Source organism: Pleurodeles waltl, chromosome 9, assembly GCF_031143425.1.
Source record: "Pleurodeles waltl isolate 20211129_DDA chromosome 9, aPleWal1.hap1.20221129, whole genome shotgun sequence".
In the NCBI taxonomy this organism is placed as follows: Eukaryota; Metazoa; Chordata; class Amphibia; order Caudata; family Salamandridae; genus Pleurodeles; species Pleurodeles waltl.
In genome coordinates, this window is record NC_090448.1 from 822,690,021 (window position 1) to 822,711,111 (window position 21,091).

A 21,091-nucleotide genomic window follows, 5' to 3' on the forward strand; every position below is an offset into this window, starting at 1 on the left:
GACAGGCCCAGGGGAACCCACTCTCCACGAGGCCCTCTCCAGCATCATGGGAGCCTACCACCATTCCCAGGAGACGATGGCAACGGCACTGGCCAAGTTTCAGGAGACCCTGCGGCTGCAGGAGGAACAGTATTTGGGCTTCAGGGAGGAACTCAGATCCATCAATTCCACCCTGGGCACCCTCATAGGGGTGCTAAAGGAAGTCCTCAACACCAGGAGGGACACTGTGGCAGAACAAGGGGCCCCTGACACTAGCCTGGACGATGAACTGCCCACCACCTCCGCCGGCGCTAGTGGACAGAAGGCACCGCCATAGGACCACCACACCAGCACCCCACCCCCTGCAGAGGGAGAACCACCCCGCAAACGGTCCCTGAGATCCAGGACAAAGACAGAGCACGATGCCAAGACCCCCGCCAAGAAATGAGACCGCCCTGATTGTCATCCTTCTGTCCCACCTTGTCACCCTGTCCATCCTCAAACTGCCTCAGCACCACTTCCTATGCCCATTTGGGCAATGCACCTGTGAGACTAATAGACTTGACTCTGCCATGGACATTCCTCCACCATCACCCCTCACCATTTTACAGCACCCTCCAATATTGAGGACTTAAATAAACACCCTTAAAGCACAAAACAATCTGGAGTCTGTCTGTGATTTCAAAATAGTGTATTAGCAATTACAGTGACAAAATGCTCTTTCAATTGTAATGTCAACATTCCTATGTCACACAGCCCTATTCCATGAGGAAACAAAGCAGATGTCACACAGTGGGACCCACATCTGTGAAATCGTAAGGGAAAGTGAAAACTCAGTGACCATACACTGGGTGAAAACGACAGACAGTAGAGAGGTAGTAGTGTTAAAGTACATGTAGTAGGCAGCTTTGTCTTCTTACCTGTGTCTCACTGGAAATATTGCAGGATCACAGAGTTCCGGCTGTCGATGTCCTCTTCTTCTGCTTCCTCGTCTTCACTGTCCACAGGCTCCACAGCTGCCACAACACCTCCATCTGGACCATCCTCCTGCAGAAAAGGCACCTGTTGTCGCAAAGCTAAGTTGTGAAGCATACAACAGGCCACGATGATCTGGCACACCTTCTTTGATGAGTAGAATAGGGATCCACCTGTCATATGGAGGCACCTGAACCTGGCCTTCAGAAGGCCGAAGTTCCGCTCTATAATCCTCCGAGTTCACCCATGTGCCTCATTGTAGAGTTCCTCTGCCCTTGTCCTGGGATTCCTCACTGGGGTCAGTAGCCATGACAGGTTGGGGTAACCGGAGTCACCTGCAAATGGCGAGGGACAACTGTTAGACACACACTAACCTGTAGGGATAACCCCAGACCCAGACAACCATTCCCACTGACTTGCTTCCAGGTGCTCACCTAATAGCCACACACGGTGCCTCTGGAGTTGCCCCATCACATAAGGGATGCTGCTATTCCTCAAAATGTAAGCGTCGTGCACTGAGCCAGGGAATTTGGCATTAACATGGGAGATGTACTGGTCGGCCAAACACACCATCTGCACATTCATTGAATGATAACTCTTCCGGTTTCTGTACATCTGTTCACTCCTGTGTGGGGTACCAATGCCACATGTGTCCCATCAATGGCACCTATGATGCTGGGGATATGTCCCAGGGCATAGAAATCACCTTTCACTGTAGGCAAATCCTCCACCTGAGGGAAAACGATGTAGCTCTGCATGTGTTTCAGCAGGGCAGACAACACTCTGGACAACACGTTGGAAAACATAGGCTGGGACATCCCTGATGCTATGGCCACTGTTGTTTGAAATGACCCACTTGCAAGGAAATGGAGTACTGAGAGCACCTGCACTAGAGGGGGGATTTCTGTGGGATGGCGGATGGCTGACATCAGGTCTGGCTCCAACTGGGCACACAGTTCCAGGATTGTGGCACGATCAAGCCTGTAGGTGATGATCACATGTCTTTCCTCCATTGTCGACAGGTCCACCAGTGGTCTGTACACCGGAGGATGCCGCCATCTCCTCACATGTCCCAGCGGACGGTGCCTATGAAGGACAACAGCGAGCACAGAGTCAACCAACTCAGAGGTACGTAGCCACAGCTTACACAGTACACGATTCATAATCCAAAATAAGCATGTATGAGTGTTGAGGCAAGGCCTAGGTATGTGTGACGCAGTTAAAAATTAAGCCATGTGGGCCCCTGAAATGGCGGCTGCCTGACCTGTAAAGTGGGACAAAGGGATGTGAGGTAACTGCGCTGGCGTTGGACACCGTCGCAGTAGGCGGCCGAAGACCGCAGCGCAATTCTGCATTGGTTAACATTGCACCCTATGGGTCCCAGGAGCCAATGACGATGTACGCCAGCGGTGACGGTACGCACCGCCGCGGATGTGACTGCCATTTTCTATCTGTTCAATCACTCGATACCTGATCTTCGACAGGAGAGGACCTACACTGCAAGTGCTTCTGTGACCTCAGTCTGGAAGAGACAATGGCTCGTGCGTCTGGGGAAAGGGCCCCTGCCTTTCCATCGGAGGAGTTGGAGAAACTCGTGGATGGGGTCCTTCCCCAGTACACGCTACTCTACGGTCCTCCAGACAAACAGGTAAGTACACTGGAAGCATGCTGTATGGGCTATGCCTGTGTGGAGTGGGATGGATGAAAGATGGGGGGGGGGGGAGATTGAGGCGTGCATGTAACGACGGTGAGTGCATGTGCCACATGGCAAGGGTAGGGATGGGGGCCAATGACTGTGACAGTGCAATTGGTAATAACTTTTCTTTTTCCCCTGTACAATTCCTGTAGGTCAGCGCCCACCAGAAGAAGGACATTTGGCATGCCATCGCCAAGGACGTCCGGACCCTGGGGGTCTATCACAGACAGAGCACCCACTGCCATAAGAGATGGGAGGACATTTGCCGCTGGAGCAAGAAGACGGCGGAGGCCCAGCTGGGGATGGCCTCCCAACGTGGGAGGGGTGCCCGTCGCACCATGACCCCCCTGATGTTCAGGATTCTGGCTGTGGCGTACCCGGAGTTGGATGGGCGCTTGAGGGCATCACAGCAGCCACAAGGGGATGAGTACACTCTCATTCAGCTGATTCAGCACGCAGTGGAGGTGTCTGGGTGGGGAGGTGGGCTGTGGGTTTCCCTAGGCCAGGGCAAGTGTGCTAGTTTAGTCCCCTTCTTCTGGCAGACCCTGTGGCATCCCACCCCAACTGTGTACAGTGCCAACTACACCTAGTCAGGCTCCTGTGACATCCATGTGTGCAGATGTCGGCCGTAGCCTTGTAGGCCATGTCCCAGGGATTGAACAGTGGACCCCAAGTGCGCGGCGTAGTGCAGGGGGCTTCTGTGCCTGTCGTGCCCGCCAACGGTAGCGGTAATTCATGCACTAAACATGTCTTTCTTCTGTCATCCCCCCCTTTTAGTGGTCTCCCTGTTCTTGTGTGCACTAGCATCATCAGGCGGAGGAGCAGTGGCACCGGAGCAGGAGGGAGCTGCATCCCACATGGCCCTGGAGGGCGAGACAACAGACTCAGAATTCACCAGTGGGACGGAGGGCGAGAGGAGCTCCACGGCGGGGACAGGAGCTGAGACCAGTGATACAGACTCGTCCTCTGATGGGAGCTCCCTTGTGGTGGTGGCCATATCTGTGCCCCCCCCGCATCTACAGGTACAGCTGTTGAAGTAAGCCTCACCAAGGCCTACTAGTGCAAGGGGTTCACCTTTATCTGCACAAAGTCCTCAGACCATGTAGGAAGAAGTTGGCACAGGAACTGAAATAAAAGACAAAGGGGGTGATTCTAGCCCTGGCGGTCGGTGATAAAGCGGCGGCCAACCCGCCAACAGGCTGGCGGTCCAAAAAATGGAATTCTGACCCTGGCGGGAACCGCCAACAGAGACCGCCACTTTAACACTCCGACCGCCGCGGCGGTACAGACAAACAGCGCGGCGGTCACCGCCAACAGACAGGCGGCAGACAATGTACCGCCCACAGTATCATAACTCACCAATCCGCCACCTTTTCCGGGGCGGGAGCCCCGCCGATAAAAACACGGCGGAAACAGACTACGAACGGGAAAACGCTCACCTCTACGCACTCCACGAGGAAGGAGGACAGCATGGAACCCGAATTAAACATCCTACCTGCTCTCGTCTACCTGCTCATCTACCACGAGTACGAACGCTGGCGCAGACGACAACGGTGAGTACTGCCCCTACGACACACGGGAGGGGGGAGGAGGAAAGCTTACGGCACACACATATGCGACCCCCACACCCCCAAACTATGTACACACCAATGCAGAGCAACAAGTCACAGTGACACCACCCAAACCCCCCTGAAAAATGCAAAGACATAATTAAATTGTGAATAAAAATGTATGTACAAAATAGGCTCTGAAAAGTATTGGTCAACTAGCCAAAAAATCAATATCAAAATAATTCTATATACATTGCAATGGATAACCGAGGCAATTAGTCCTGCACATCAAAAGAAAATCGAAGTGTCCGTGGGCCAAAGTGTAACAACACAAGGGCAAAGCCCACACAGGAGACCTGAGTCCTTTGGAGAGAACACTGCAGGGGCATCTGATGAAAAAACTACAGGCACCTCAGGGGGAAGGGAAGGGGGGGGCACCACAGCCACATGAGTCCACGACGCCAGATCCACGAAGGGGCCACCATGCCTACTGTGCCATCCTGGGGAGTGCAAAGCCACAGTCTCTCAAGTCTCTACAGTAGGTGGGTTGCCCACTGTTCCATCCTGGGGAGTGCAAAGCCACAGTCTCTCAAGTCTCTACAGTAGGTGGGTTGCCCACTGTGCCATCCTGGGGAGTGCAAAGCCACAGTCTCTCAAGTCTCTACAGTTGGTGGGTTGCCCACTGTGCCATCCTGGGGAGTGCAAAGCCACAGTCCATCAGGTGGATTACAGTCTCCACTGGTCAAGGAGGAGGCATGGTGGGCACAGTGAACCGTTAACAGTGCATGCAGGAAGGGCCCAGCAGAGCGGTGCTTGAGACGGCGGGGCCCAGCGGAGCGGCGCTTGACAGGAAGGGCTCAGCGGAGCGGTGCTTGAGACGGCGGTGCCCAGCGGAGCGGTGCTTGAGACGGCGGGGCCCAGCGGAGCAGTGCTTGACAGGAATGGCCCAGCGGAGCGGTGCTTGAGACGGCGGGGCCCAGCGGAGCGGTGCTTGACAGGAAGGGCCCAGCGGAGCGGTGCTTGACAGGAAGGGCCCAGCGGAGCGGTGCTTGAGACGGCGGGGCCCAGCGGAGCGGTGCTTGAGACGGCGGTGCCCAGCAGAGCGGTGCTTGACAGGAAGGGCCCAGCGGAGCGGTGCTTGACAGGAAGGGCCCAGCTGAGCGGTGCTTGAGACGGCGGTGCCCAGCGGAGCAGTGCTTGACAGGAAGGGCCCAGCGGAGCGGTGCTTGAGACGGCGGGGCCCAGCGGAGCGGTGCTTGAGACGGCGGTGCCCAGCGGAGCGGTGCTTGACAGGAAGGGCCCAGCGGAGCGGTGCTTGAGACGGCGGGGCCCAGCGGAGCGGTGCTTGAGACGGCGGTGCCCAGCGGAGCGGTGCTTGACAGGAAGGGCCCAGCGGAGCGGTGCTTGACAGGAAGGGCCCAGCGGAGCGGTGCTTGAGACGGCGGTGCCCAGCGGAGCAGTGCTTGACAGGAAGGGCCCAGCGGAGCGTTGCTTGAGACGGCGGTGCCCAGCGGAGCGGTGCTTGACAGGAAGGGCCCAGCGGAGCAGTGCTTGACAGGAAGGGCCCAGCGGAGCGGTGCTTGAGACGGCGGGGCCCAGCGGAGCGGTGCTTGACAGGAAGGGCCCTGTTCAGCGGTGCTCTTCTGCATGGCGGGGTGCTGTTCATCGGTGCTCTTCTGCACGGCGGGGCCCTGTTCAGCGGTGCTCTTCTGCACGGCGGGGCCCTGTTCAGCGGTGCTCTTCTGCACGGCGGGGCCCTCTTCAGCGGTGCTCTTCTGCACGGCGGGGCCCTCTTCAGCGGTGCTCTTCTGCACGGCGGGGCCCTCTTCAGCGGTGCTCGTCCAGTAAGTCAAGGGAGCCAGACCTGGCCTGGACTCCCTGCTCAGTCGCCCTCCGACCGTGCTGTTGCTGGACCCTTCGGTGACGGAGTCCTGGGCCCTTTGGTGTCCTCCCTAACACCCGGGATGGGGCTTGTGGGGCCCTCCTGCTCCGCGCTCCTGCTGGCTGACTTCTCCGCCCTGCTGCCCTTTCGCTCCTTAGATGGGGCTCTCGGGCCCTTGCCTCCACTAGATGTTGTGGCTGGTGAAGTGGGCGAACTTTGCTCCTTGGGGGCAGCCGTGTCAGTCCTCTCACGGCGGCCCTTTAGTTTCCTGGTCCTCTTGCCTGGGGGGGGCTGGCTGTCCCCTTGCTGCTGATTGAAGTGTCACTGCTGGCAAAGGGTGGACTCCAGAACCCATGCACCACAGTGACACTCGAAGCTGGGCTGGTGGTGGCTGAGGTGCTCTTGGGACTCTTTGCAGATGGACGGGGTGGGTCAGGGGAGGGAAAGAGGTTAAGATTAGCGAGGAAAAGGTTTTTAGGACCAAGGTAAAGGGTAGGAGTAGTGGTGATGGGAGTGGAGGAAGAGGATGTGGTTGTAGGAGAGTCAGGTGTGCTGTCTTTGGGTGCAGGTGCTTGTGCTGGAGGCTGTCGTGAGGTGGATGGCTGTTGGGTGGGTGGCTGGCTGCGTTTGTGTGGTTTGGAAAAGGGGGTGACAGACACACTGGGAGAGGACACAGGGGACTTGTAAATGGTAGTGGGGGTGGTGACTGCACGTGTGCGGAGTGTTCTGGTGGGTGTGCTGGTGATGAACGTAGTGGCTGAAGATGTTGTGCATGCAAGTGTGAGTGGAGACGTCACAGGGAGGGAGGAGGGAGACGAGGAGGAGGGGGACACAGAGGAGGCAGTGGCTGTTGGCATGTCTGCATGTGGATGTTGCTTGGGTGAATGCTTGTGTGATGTGTGGTGCTTATGTCTGGATGAGCTTTCCTTGGGTGTTGAGGTGTGTGCAGGCTGGTCTGTAGGTGTGTCTGGGATAGGCAGAGGTACAGGGGAGTGGGACTGGGTTGAGGAAGTTGGAGAAGGGAGGCAGGAGACAGGGACAATGGCTGCCGTCAGTGCTGAGGCCAGAGCGTTGAAGGATCGCTGATGGGCAGCCTGACCCGAGTGAATGCCCTCCAGGTATGCATTACTCCGGTGCGTTTGTGTGTCTTGGAAGAGGGGGTGACAGACATAGTGGGAGAGGACACAGGGGATGTGTAAATGGTAGTGGGGGTGGTGACTGCACGTGTGCGGACTGTACTGGAGGGTGTGCTGGTGATGGAAGCACTGGCTGATGGTGTGCATGCAGGTGTGAGTGTAGACGTCACAGGGAGGGAGGAGGGAGACGAGGAGGAGGGGGACACAGAGGTGGTAGTGACTGTTGGAATGTCTGCATCTGGGTGTTGCTTGGGTGAATGCTTGTGGGTTCTGTGGTGCTTGTGTCTGGATGAGCTGCCCTTGGGTGTTGAGGTGTGTGCAGGCTGGTCTGATGGTGTGGATGGGATAGGCTGAGGAACAGGAGACAAAGACAGGGTGGAGGCAGTCAGAAGAGGGAGGCTGGATACAGGGACAATGGCTGCCGTCAGTGCTGAGGCCAGAGCATTGAACGATCGTTGATGGGCAGCCTGACCCGAATGAATGCCCTCCAGGTAGGCATTGCTCCGATGCACCTCCCTTTCTACCCCCTGGATGGCATTCAAAAGGGTAGTCTGCCCAACAATGATGGTCTGAAGGAGGTCAATGACCTCCTCACTGAGGGCAGCAGGGGTGACAGGGGCAGGGGCTGAGGTGCCTGGGGCGAAGGAGACGCCCGCCTTCCTGGGCGAGCGGGCACGGAGCGTAGGCTGAGGGGCTGCTGGGAGGGCGGGGCTGGTGCGCTGGGTGGCGGCTGTACCTGTAGAGGCGGGGGGCCCGGATGTTGCCGCCACCGCTAGGGAGCTCCCATCCGAGGACGTGTCGGTGTCGCTGGTGTCACCACCAGTCCCCGTTGTGGTGCTCCCCTCGCCCTCCGGATCACTGGTGCCCTCGGTGTCTGTTCCTGGGCCCACCGGGGCCTTGTGACTTGCAGCTCCCTCATGCTCCGATGCCAATTCTCCTCCGCCTGATGATGCTAATGCACACATGCACAAGAAGATGAAGAAGAAGGGTGGGGGGAGAAAAACGAAGACCAGGTTGAGTGCATGCAATGTCAACACCGTTGGCGGAGAGGACAGACACAGGAACCACATGCACTAAGCTGCGCATTCGGGGTACACTACTCAGTACTTCTGACTAGGACAACAGGTCTAGAGACGACAAACGCGCACATGTGTGATGCTGGACCATCGATAGCTGTACTTGTCACCCTACAGAGGTGGGGGCCGGGAGCACAGGGCCATGCCTAAAGGAGAAGACTACACTACAGAAAGTGCCCTGGCCTAATGTCACCCACAACCCTCCTCCCCCACCCAGACGCCTCCACTGCGCAGAAAGATAGCAGAATGTGCTGATACTCACCCCCTTGTGTCTGCTGTGATGTCCTCAAGCGCCCATCCAAATCAGGGTAGGCCACTGCCAGGATCCGGGACATCAGGGGGGTCAGGGTACGACTGGCACCCCTCCTAGGTTGGGAGGCCATCCCCAGCAGTGACTCGGCGGTCTTCCTGGTCCCGCGGCGGATGTCCTCCCACCTCTTGCGGCAGTGGGTGCCCCGTCTGACGTGGACCCCCAGGGCCCGGACTTCCTTGGCGATGGCACGCCAAATGTCCACTTTCTGATGGGCGCTGACCTATTGGACATGTACAGGGTGGGAAGGAAAAATTCATCAATTTTCTGCATGTTAGATGTGATTGGCCCCCCCTCCCCAACCTTGCCATATGGCACATGCTCTCATCCGTCGTGCGTTGCACTCCTCATTCGCCCCCCACCCCACCAACTTACATCCACCCCACTCCACACAGGCATAGCCCATTCAATGTGCACCCAGTGTACTTACCTGTTGGTCTGGAGGACCGTAGAGTAACGCATACTGGGGGAGGACCCCATCCACAAGTTTCTCCAACTCCTCAGACGTGAAGGCAGGGGCCCTTTCCCCAGTCGCAGCAGCCATTGTCACTTCCAGACCGAGGTCACAGCAGCACTTGCAGTATAGGTCCTCTCCTGTGGATGATCAGGTCTCGAGTGATTAAGCAGATAGAAAATGGCGGTCACGCCCGCGGCGGTGCGTACCGCGGCGGTGCGTACCGCGACCGCCGGCGCACCTCGTCATTGGCTCCTGAAACCCATAGGCTTCAATGTTAACCAATGCGGCTTCGTATAGCGGTCTTCGACCGCCTACCGCCACGGTGTGCCACGCCAGCGCATTGACCTCACATCCCATTGTCCCACTTCACAGGTCAGGCAGCCGCCATTTCAAGGGCCCACATGGCATAATTTGTACTGCGTCACACAGGCCTAGGCCTTGCATTGCCACACATACACGCCTTTCAATACATAGATAATCGTGTGCTAGGCATGCTGCGGTGAACGTACCTGTGATTTGCTTGACTCTGTGCTCCATGTTGTCCTTCCTAGGCACCGTCCGCTGGGACTTGCGAGGAGAAGGATGAATCCTCGCGTGTACCGACCGCTGGTGGACCTGTCGACAATGGAAGAACGCCATATCATACTACGATACCGACTTGACCGAGCCACTATACATGAACTGTGTGCCCAGCTGGAGCCAGCCCTGATGTCCCCCATCCGCCAACCCACAGGAATTCCCCCTCTAGTGCAGGTTCTGTCAGTCCTCCATTTTTTGGCAAGTGGCTCATTCCAGACAACAGTGGCCATGTCATCTGGAATGTCTCAGCCTATGTTTTCAAAAATGTTGTCTAGAGTGTTGTCTGCCCTGACGAAACAAATGCGGAGCTACATTGTATTCCCTGAGGAGGAGGATTTGGCCACTGTGAAGGGTGATTTTTATGCCCTTGGACATATCCCCAACATCATTGGTGCCATTGATGGGACCCATGTGGCTTTAGTACCCCCAAAAGACGATGAGCAGGTGTACAGAAACAGGAAAAGTTACCATTCTATGAACGTCCAGGTGGTCTGTTTGGCTGACCAGTACATCTCCCATGTGAATGCCAAGTTCCCTGGGTCAGTGCATGACGCGTATGTGATGCGTAATAGCAGCATCCCTTATGTGATGGAACAGCTACAGAGACAACGTGTGTGGCTAATTGGTGACTCTGGTTACCCCAACCTGCCTTGGCTATTGACCCCAGTGAGGAATCCCCGGACCAGGGCAGAGGAAAGGTACAATGAGGCCCATGGGCGAACTAGGAGGATCATAGAAAGAACCTTTGGCCTCCTGAAGGCCAGGTTTAGGTGCCTGCATATGACAGGGGGATCCCTGATGTACTCACCAAAGAAGGTGTGCCAGATCATTGTGGCCTGCTGTATGCTTCACAATCTGGCATTGCGATGTCAGGTGCCTTTCCTGCAGGAGGATGGTCCAGATGGTGGTGTTGAAGCAGCTGTGGAGCCTGCGGAGAGTGAAGAGGAGGAAGACGAAGAGGACGACACAGACAACAGGGACAGAGTTATCCAACAGTATTTTCAGTAACACACAGGTAAAAATCACCCACGCCATTTAACATTTACTGAAAGCCCCCTGCATCTTTACTTTGTGTATTTCCCCCAGTTCTTTTAAACTGATGTTTGATTTTCCCTTCCCTTTTCAGTGCTGTGTGACCCACTGCGTGACTTCTGCTTGGTTAGCCCATGGACTAATGCTTATTGACATCGGTATGTTGTCATCACAAAAATAACAGAACATTATTGATCAGTAATGTGTTATACATTTGTAAATAATACAGGCTGACTCCTGAATGATTTCAGTGCAATGGGTGATTTATTTTTTGTGCTAGATATTGGTACATGATATTAAAACGGTGATGGGTGAGGGTGGAGTTATGTCCATGGCAGAGCCCAGTTCTCAGTTTCACAGGTGCATTTTCCATATGCCTGTGGAAGGATGGAGAAGGGGCAGTTCAAGGTTGGACAGGGTGACACTGTGGGACAGTGGGATGACATCAGGGGGTATCTTATGCTGGCGGGGGTCTTGGCATCCTACTCTGTTTTCCTGTGAGATCTCAGGTTCCTCTTGCAGGGTGGTTGTTCTTCAGCAGGAGGTGGGGTTCTGGTGGGCCGTCGTTCTGTGGGGGTCTCCTGACCACTAGCGTCGGCGGAGGTGGTAGGCTGTTCCTGGCTAGTGACAGGGGCCCTTTGTGGTGCCACATGGTCCCGCAATGTGGTTTCTATCCGGTTGAGGGCCTGGACTATGGTCCCCATAGCGGTAGCGATGTTCCTGAGTTCATTGCTGAACCCCATGTACCGTTCCTCCTGCTGTGCCTGGATCTCGGTGAACCTGGCCAGTACCGTCGCCATCGTCTCCTGGGAGTGATGGTATGCTCCCATGATGGTGGTGAGGGCCTCTTGGAGAGTGGGTTCCCTGGGCCTGTCCTCCCCCCCTGTCGCACAGCAGCCCTCCCAGTTGCCCTGTTTCCCCGGGCCTCTGTCCCCTGGACGGTGTGCCCACTACCACTGCCCCCAGGTCCCTGTTGTTGTTGGGGTGTTGGGTCAGCCTGGGTGCCCTGTAGTGGCGGACACACCGCTGCTTGACGCGTCCTGGAGACAGAGGCATGGGCCCGCTGGGTGGGAGCTGTGCTGGTGTTCCCAGAGGGGGTTGGGTCTGCTGTGGCCTGTGTCTGTGTGTTGGGAACCGACTGTCCAGAGGTCCCCGATGGTCCGGGCTGGTCATCAGGTTCTAGGTCAACAGAGCTGCTGTCCTCGCTGGGGGCCTGTTCTGGGGGTGGGATGGACAAATCTGGACCCTCCGTGGCGGTGTGTTGGCGTTCGGGCCCTGCAGGGGTAAAGGAGTATGGTTATTGTTTCTGTGTGTGCCATGGCGTGCATTTTGAGTGCCCTTGTCCCCCAGTGCTGGCATTCCCTTGTGGGAGGTGTTGTGAGGGTGGTGGGGGGGTGTATGGGTATGTGCAATGGTCATGCTTTGGTGGTGGCTGTCTATGGTTTGTGTTGGCATTCAGGGGTTGGTGTTGTTTAGGGTGGGTTGTGCTGGTGAGACATTGGCAGGGAGGTTGTGTGCTGGGGGGTTGAGATTGGGGGTGAGGGGGGGGGTTGGCATGCTGGTGGTTGGGGGGGGTGAAGTAGTTGAGATTCGACTTACCAGAGTCCATTCCTCCGTGTACTCCAGAGAGGCCATCAGGATGCAGGATGTTTACTACCTCTTGCTCCCATGCTGTGAATTGGGGTGGAGTGGGTGGGGGTCCGCCGCCAGTCTTCTGCACAGCGATGTTGTGTCGCGACACCATCGAGCGCACCTTCCCCCGTAGGTCGTTCCATCGCTTTCTGATATCTTCCCGATTTCTGGGATGCTGTCCCACAGCGTTGAACCTGTCTACGATCCTTTGCCATAGCTCAGCCTTCCTTGCTATAGTGGTGTGCTGCACCTGTGTGCCGAAGAGCTGGGGCTCAACCCTTATAATTTCCTCCACCATGACCCTGAGTTCTTGGTCCGAGAACCTGGGGTGTCTTTGGGGTGCCATGGGGTGGTGTGGATGAGGTGTGGGGTGGTGATGTGCGTGGTGATATGTGGTGATGTGTGCGTAAATGTGGTGTGGGTGATGAAGTTGGGTTCCTGTGTGTGTTGGGGTTTTCGATTGCTGTGCTCGCTCTCTCTATCTCTATCTCTATCGCCTTCTCTCCGATTTCCAACTAGGGGGGGTTTGTGGGTGATGTGGGTGTGTGTTTTATAGTTGATTGGATGTGTGGGAGTGTTGTTTGTATGTGTCTCAGATGTGTGTATTTCAAATTGTCCAATGTGGCTGTGTTTTGGAGCTGTGTGTGTATTTTGAGCGCGGCGGTGTGTACCGCCAATGGAATACCGCGGTTGAAAGACCGCCGCGTGGATTCGTGGGTCAGAATGGCATGGGCGTGTTTGTGTTGGCGTGACGGTGGAGGTTTGGTCATCTCCAGTTTTCCGCGGCCCGCTGATGAGGCGGCCTTCCTTGGATGTCGGGTTTTTGGCGGTTTCACAGTTGGTGGTCAGAATGACCGTGGCGGTTTACCGCGGCGGTAGAATGGCGGACTTCTGACCGGCGGTAAAGGCCTTTTACCGCCGAGGTCAGAATGACCCCCAAAGTTTATTAACCTCATGAGGTGGTACTACAGTTCAAACAGCACCCTTAGGTAATGTCTGAAGTAGCACACTGAACTGAGAGAGCATGGTCCTTTTATACCCACGCAGGGGCTAAAAGGTGGTGGTGCAATTATAGAAGCAAGGCTTGTATACATGTAAGGTCATGTGGAAAATGCACAGTCGACAGGTAGGAGGAGCGAACAGTTTTCAAGGACTAACAGCTGCAGACCTTACTGAGCATGTGCGAAAGTTGGAGATGCTAAATATAACTTGTCACTAGGCAGATTTTCAAGAGTAGTTAACAGAAAGGTAGGACAGAGCACATGGTGAGCACATGGCAGCATGTGGCAAATAAAATGGCTGCCATGAATACAAAATGGATTCCGCAAAATGTTCACAATAGTTACAAATACAAGATGTCTTCTGCTAATGCTTAATCTAACCGCTGCTAAACTACAACACAGCTGCCACCCCCCCTACCAGCACCATCCTCCCAGCAGCCTCTCAGCCTTTTCCCCGTGCCCGCTCACCCAGGAGGGTGGGCATCACCTTCGCCCCAGGCACCTTAGGCCCTGCCCCAGTCACCCCTGCTGCCCTCAGTGAGGAGGCCATTGACCTCCTCAGGTCCCTCACTATTGGGCAGTCTACCATTTTGAAAGCCATCCAGGGTGTAGAGAGGCAGTTGCAACAAACAAATGCATTCCTGGAGGGCATTCATTCTGGTCAGGCAGCCCTTCAGCGAGCTTTTCAGACTCTGGCCTCAGCACTGATGGCAGCTATTGTCCCTGTCTCTAGCCTCCCCCCTCCAACTTCCTCCACCCAGACCCACACCCCTGTACCTCAGCCTATCCCAAGCACACCATCAGACCAGCATGCACACACGTCAACACACAATGGAAGCTCTGGCAAACATAAGCACCACACATCCCACAGGCACTCACGCAAGCATCACACACATGCAGACACACCAACATCCACTGCCTCCACTGAGTCCCCCTCCTCCTTGTCTCCCTCCTCCCTCCCAGTCTCATCTCCACTCACACCTACATGCACTACATCTACAGCCACTACTTCCATCACCAGCGCACACACACCACCACACCCCGCTCACGTGCAGTCACCACCCCCACTACCATTCACACGTCCCCTGTGTCCTCTCCCACCTCCCAAGATACACAAACGCAGGCACACACCCACCCAACAGCCATCCACCTCACGACAGCCTCCAGCGCATGCACCTTCACCCAAAGTCACCAAACGTACACCTCCTACAACCACAACCTCTTCCTCCACTCCCAAACCCCCTCCAGCTACCCGTCCCAGTGTTCCCAATAAACTTTTCCTGTCCACCCATGACCTCTTTCCCTCACCTCCCCCACCCCGTCAGTCTCCTAGGGCACGACTCTCCAGGTCCCAACCTAGCACCTCAGCCAACATCTCTGGGACCAGTGGTGCCAGTAGTCACCAGATTCTGGAGTGCACCAGGCTGCAGAGCAGCCAGTGTGACAAGGAGTCACAGAACAGACAGTCCCCCACCTGTCAAGCATCAAAAGTTGGCCAGTACCCGATGGGAGAGGGGGAAGACTCCAGCTAGGCCAGACAGGACCACCAGCCCAGCCCCGCTGGGCCACAAAGGACCGCCAGCAGCTGAGTCGCTGCCAAGGACCCCGCCGCAACAAGCACCGCTGAACAGGACACTGCCTCCACAAGCACCGCTGAACAGGACACTGCCGCCACAAGCACCACTGAACAGAACACTGCCGCCACAAGCACCGCTGAACAGGACACCGCCGCCACAAGCACTGCTGGCCCATGAGCGCCAAGGGCATGGACGCTACTCTGTCCACCACGAGCAGGATGAAGCACTCTGAGCACAAAACCCCCTCCAGAACCAGTGGAGAAAGGCATCCACTACCTCAGTCCTTGGCAGGATGAAGCACTCTGGGCACAAAGCCCCCTCCAGAGCCAGTGGAGAAAGGCATCCACTACCTCAGTCCTTGGCAGGATGAAGCATTCGGGGCACAAAGCCCCCTCCAGAACCAGTGGAGAAAGGCATCCACTACCTCAGTCCTTGGCAGGATGAAGCACTCTGGGCACAAAGCCCCCTCCAGAACCAGTGGAGAAAGGCATCCACTACCTCAGTCCTAGGCAGGATGAAGCACTCTGGGCACTAAGCCCCCTCCAGAACCAGTGGATACTGTTATCCACTTGAGAGACTGTGGCTTTGCACTCCCCAGGATTGAACAGTGGGCAACCCACCCACTGTAGCGACTTGAGAGACTGTGGCTTTGCACTCCCTAGGATTGAACAGTGGGCAACCCACCCACTGTAGAGACTTGAGAGACTGTGGCTTTGCACTCCCCAGGATATGGCAGTGGGCAGCCCACGCACTGTAGAGACTTGAGAGACTGTGGCTTTGCACTCCCCAGGATTGAACAGTGGGCAACCCACCCACTGTAGAGACTTGAGAGACTGTGGCTTTGCACTCCCCAGGATTGAACAGTGGGCATGGGGCCCCCTCGTGGATTTGGCGTCGTGCACTCAACCGGCTGAGGTGCCCCCGTTTCCCTTCCCCCTGAGGTGCTTCTTTTATTGCTATCTGACGCCCCTGCAGTGTTCTCTCTGTCATGTTCGGGTATTGAGTGTGGGCCTCGCCCATGCCGTGTGGGCCCAGTCTTCCACGGACTTCAATGGAGCTATACCTGGACTACCATTCTTGGTGTATATATTTGTTAATAGTGAATATATATATTTGCGTACTGGATTTTAATATATTACAATGGTTACACTCATTTCCTTTTGTCTTTGCATTCTTCTGGGGAGCTTGGGGGTGTAACGTAATGTATCATGCTCTATTAGTGTGTGTGTTGTAGTGGGTGAAGGTGGGGGTGTTGGGTGTTGCGTGTGTCCCTGTTTTTTCCCTCCCCCTCCCCTGTGTCGTAGGTGCAGTACTCACCGTGGTCTTCGCCGCCGGCGTTCGTGCTCCTGGTAGAGGAGCAAGAAGATATGGGCAGGGGGAATGTGCAGCTCTGGTTCCATGGCGTCCTGGTTCCTCGTGGGGTGTATAGAGGTGAGCGTTTTCCCTTCGAAGTCCAGTTTCCGCCGTGTTTTTGTTCACGGGGAATCCGCCCCGGAAAAGGTGGTGGATTGGTAGGTTGTGATACTGTGGACGGTACATTGTCCTCCGCCTGTCTGTTGGCGGTGACGCCATGCTGTTTGTTAGTACCACCGTGGCGGTCGGAGTGTTAAAGTGGCTGTCTTTGTTTGCGGTTTCCGACACGGTAGTAATTACGTTTTTTTTTGCCGCCGGCCTGTTGGCGGTCATACCGCCCTTTAACACCGTCCGCCAGGGTTGTAATGACCACCCTGGTTTCTAACAGTCTTCAATAAAGTTAGAGGAGATTATAGTTTATTGGAAGTGTTCTGTGGAAAATATGGGCTTTGTACTAGAGAATGCTCCTTGTCTCCAAGTCAGGACAAGGCATCTGCCTTGGTGTTTTCTTTAACTGGTTGGTATTTTATTATGAAATCATAATCATTAAAGAATAGAGTCCACATTAACTGTCTAGCTGTGAGAGCCTGGGCGGAGTGCAAAAATTGTATGTTTCTATGATCTGTGTATATTGTTACTGGGTGTCGGGCTCCTAATAAATATTGACGCCATTCCTCAAAACTGCCTCTATTGCCAAAAGTTCTCTATCTACAATGGGATAGTTTTGCTCCGCTGGCAACATTTTTCTAGAGAAGTAAGCTGTTGGGTGCATTCGGCCTATGATATTATTTTGTTGCGACAATATTCCCCCATGGCATTTTGAGAAGCATCTGCTTCCACTATAAAAGGCTGGCTGGTATCAGGGTTGGCTAGAATAGGAGCCTCTGTGAATTTCTTCTTTAACTGTTGAAAGCTTCTTCAGTGTCTTTGTTCAAGTGGAACGTTGTATTTTTACCCAAAAGACGCATGATGGGGGTGGACTATCTCGGAGAAATTGTGGATAAAGCGATGATAAATGTTTGTGAATCCTAGGAAGTTTTGGACCTGTTTTAGGTTAGTTGGAGCTGGCCAATGTACTACAGCGTCTACCTTCTTGTCATCCATGTTTACGCCTTTTGATCCTGGAATGTACCCTAAGAAGGTCACTTCTGTCTTATGAAACTCATTTTTTTCTACTTGGACATATAAATGATATTTTCGTAGTTGCTAGAGAATGGCTCGTACTTGTTTTTCATGTTCTGCCTCACTCTTGGAGTAAATGAGAATATTGTCAATATATTAAATACAGCAAATGTCTATGAATTCTCACAGGACCTCGTCTATAAAGAATTGGAAAGCGGCCAGGGCATTACAAAGCCTGAAGTTCATTACATGATATTCAGATAACCCAAATTTTGTCCGAAAGGCAGTTTTCCTTTTGTCTCCTTGCGTGACTCGCACCAAATGGTAAGCACCCCTGAGATCCAATTTGGTACATCCCCATCTTTCGCCTTGTCCAGTAATTCTGGAATGAGTGGAAGGGGATACCTGATCTTAATAATAATGTCATTCAATGCATGGTAGTCAATGCAAGATCAATTCTACAATCAAATTCCTGATGGAGGGGTAAGATTTTCGCCTTCTTTTTGTCAAATGTATCTTCTAGATCAGCATAAATTGCAGGCAGCCCGTCTATTATGGAAATGTTTGGTTCTGCTCTGAGATTTTTCTTAGCATGAAAGCTAGGAAATGGCTTCTGTCTTAAAACATAGCAGTTCCTAGTACAGAATGGGGACTCTAGCCGTACTACTCGGTTTTGTCAATCAATTTTGGCTTGCGTTTTACCAGCCAAGGTAATCCTAAAATGAGTCTGAACTGCAGTGCATCAATTATATCGAAACATCTCTTCTTCATATTTACTGTCATACCTCTATTTGGAACTGTACTGGGTCTGATGTGAGTTCCTTATCATCTACTGCCTCACAATTTCTGGTTGTGGCTTCGATAGTACTTATACCTAAATTTTCGGTAAATTGGGTATCTATGAAGTTTTCAGTGGTACCACAAACTATGACTGCCTCTTTCTTTCATTCTTGGCCTGAGAACGAAGTTAGTACAACAGTTATATTTAAATGGTGGTAAGCTGAGCATTGATGGGAGTATGAGGTCTTCCTTGCTGTGCTCGATAAGCAGACCTTGTCGCCTATCGAGTTTCCTAATTTTCCGACAGCTCTGGAGCTTGTGTTAAACTTGCCAAAGAGGTTCCTGCAGTGACCTTGGGTTTTTGGGGTCGAGCCAAACATTTCTTAGCAAAATGACTAGTCTTCCTGCAATATAACCGTTGATTTTGTATCCTACTTTTCTCTTTCTCTTCTTTGGATACAGGACCCCTAATTGTTCTTACTTGCATAGGTTTGCCCAGATCAGGAGGTGGCTTTGTAAGGGTTTCCTTTTGATGTTTGTTCTGGAACACAATTACTCTGTTGTCTGAAGTCTTGCCTTTCTCTTATTTCCTTTCTTGGAGCCTATGGTTGAGCTTACCTACAAGATCTATGAATTCTGAACATTCTTCTGGAAGTTCTACTAGTTGTGAAAGCAGATCTTTTAATTCATCTTTTAAACCCCAGTAGAAAAAGGACACACTTTTGTCTTCAGGCCAATTTGCTTCAACAACTAATCGGTTAAAGGTAGTTATAACATCCAATAGATCCAACGACCCTTTGGCTTAACAGTTCATTCTCGGTAGCTGGCAAGAAGGCATGCTAGGTGAACATTATTCTCATTGCTTCCTTAAATCATCTATAATTGTACAGCAGTGCATGATCCTGCTCAACTAGGGGTATTGATGATAGGGCTTCATCTCACCCTAAATAGGAAAGGATAAATTTCACCTTGGAATCATCATCTGGAAATACTGTAGGTTTTGCCACAAAGTGTTCTTGACATACATAAAAACATTGAATTTCTTGCTATCTCTGTAAAATCGTTCAGGAGGGGCCTGTGGTATAGGTACTAGGATAATGACTGGAAGATGTGTGGAGGATTGGGAGGATGTTGCGCCATGTGAACTTATACTTTCCCCTATGTATGAGGTTCTATCTTTTTGTGCTAATTGAGACTGAATAGAGGCCATTTCTTGTTTCATGGCAGAATTGTCGGCCTGTGTGGCAGACAACATGGCTGCCAAATCCTGAAGGGTGACCTGTGAATCCATATTGTCCAGGCAACCTTTTTATTTGTGGGTTTTCATTCTATCAGGATCAATGGAACACTCTTACCTGAGAAGAGGAGCTGTTCCTTTTGGGTTGCAGGGATGATAGTAACTCACCTCTTATCTCCTTGTTCTTAAGCTAGCCCTGTATACCGCTGAAGATTTTCTTGTAGGGGGCGTGATGGAAACTTTCTGGATATTGTGGGAGTGATAAGAAGAGTTGTGCTGGTAGTCATGAGAATGAGTTGTTTCTAAGGACAGATTCAGAATTCTTTTTTCATACAAGAACTGAGGGGCATATTTATACTCTGTTTGCAATGAATTAGGCTAAATTTGTTTACCCTAATTCAGCGCAAACTCAACTCCATATTTACATTTTGACGCTAGACCCGTCTAGCATCAAAATATTGGTATTAACATCATTTTTTGGAGGCGTGAAACCTCCTTGCATCAATGAGATGCAAAATAGCCGCTCCCGTCCCCAAAACAACTCAACCCCCTAGTGCCATATTTATACACCCGGGCAAAAAAGACACACCGGTGGGAGGTGGACCCAAAAAATGACGTTAACTCCGATTTGCGTCAAATTGTAACGCCTGGGTCTGGGCAGGCATTAAAATGAGGTAAACTCATCACTACTTGAGGAAAACACACAGAAGCAACATTACCAACCAACATGAGTTGGAGGTGATACTGATCCAGCTTGCGAGATGACACAGAGGACAGCAACAACTACAGCAATCACCACCCCCAACACGCGGCTCACAAAGGCAATGTAGAAGGCAGGAGAGGCTCTTCAGAACCAGGACAACCCTCCTTGGCCTCAGGGACCAGGACATCATAAGGACTTATAGAATCAACCGGCAAGCCATACTACACCTGCTGCACCACATTGAGCCACAAATCACAGCCAGCCTGCAGACCCCATACAACATACCACCTGTGATAAAGCTGATAGCTGTCCTGCACACGCTGGCAAGTGGCTCATTCCGAAGAACGGGTGCCCTGGTTGTTGCTGTCTCATAGCCGTCATTCTCTGTGTTCCTGCCAAAGGTGTTAGACGCTATAATCTCCCTGACACACCGCCACATCAGCTTCCCCAATATCCAGCAAAAGCAGCAGAAGACAAAACTGGGGTTCTACTAAATCCATGGCTTCCCCCATGTGCTCAATGCAATTGACTGCACCCATGTCCGACTTGTCCTACGTATAGCAATGGAGCACTTTACCAGAATTGTAAGCAAACGCATTCCATTAATGTGCAGGGCATAGCGGAGCACCGGGGAATATTACTAACAATTTTGGCCAAGTATCCTGGGAGTGTCCATGACGCCTTCATATTCCGGCACAGCAGGATCAATGATCAATTCCAGGATGGACAATATGGAAATGGCCTACTTGTGGGTAAATCAACAAACCTAGCTATTTACACATAACACACCAATCCTGTAGGACACACAAGACATACACCACTACATTACCACATTGCCAGGGTAACACAGATGTGCAGGTAACAACACATATGAACCATGCAATAGTACAGCACAATCAGTGCACACCACAAACACATACACCCACATGTATGTAACACACCCACAACTTGACAGGCACACCACATGAAGGACAGCTGCAGAAATGTACCCTTTGCTAACAGAAGAACTACACA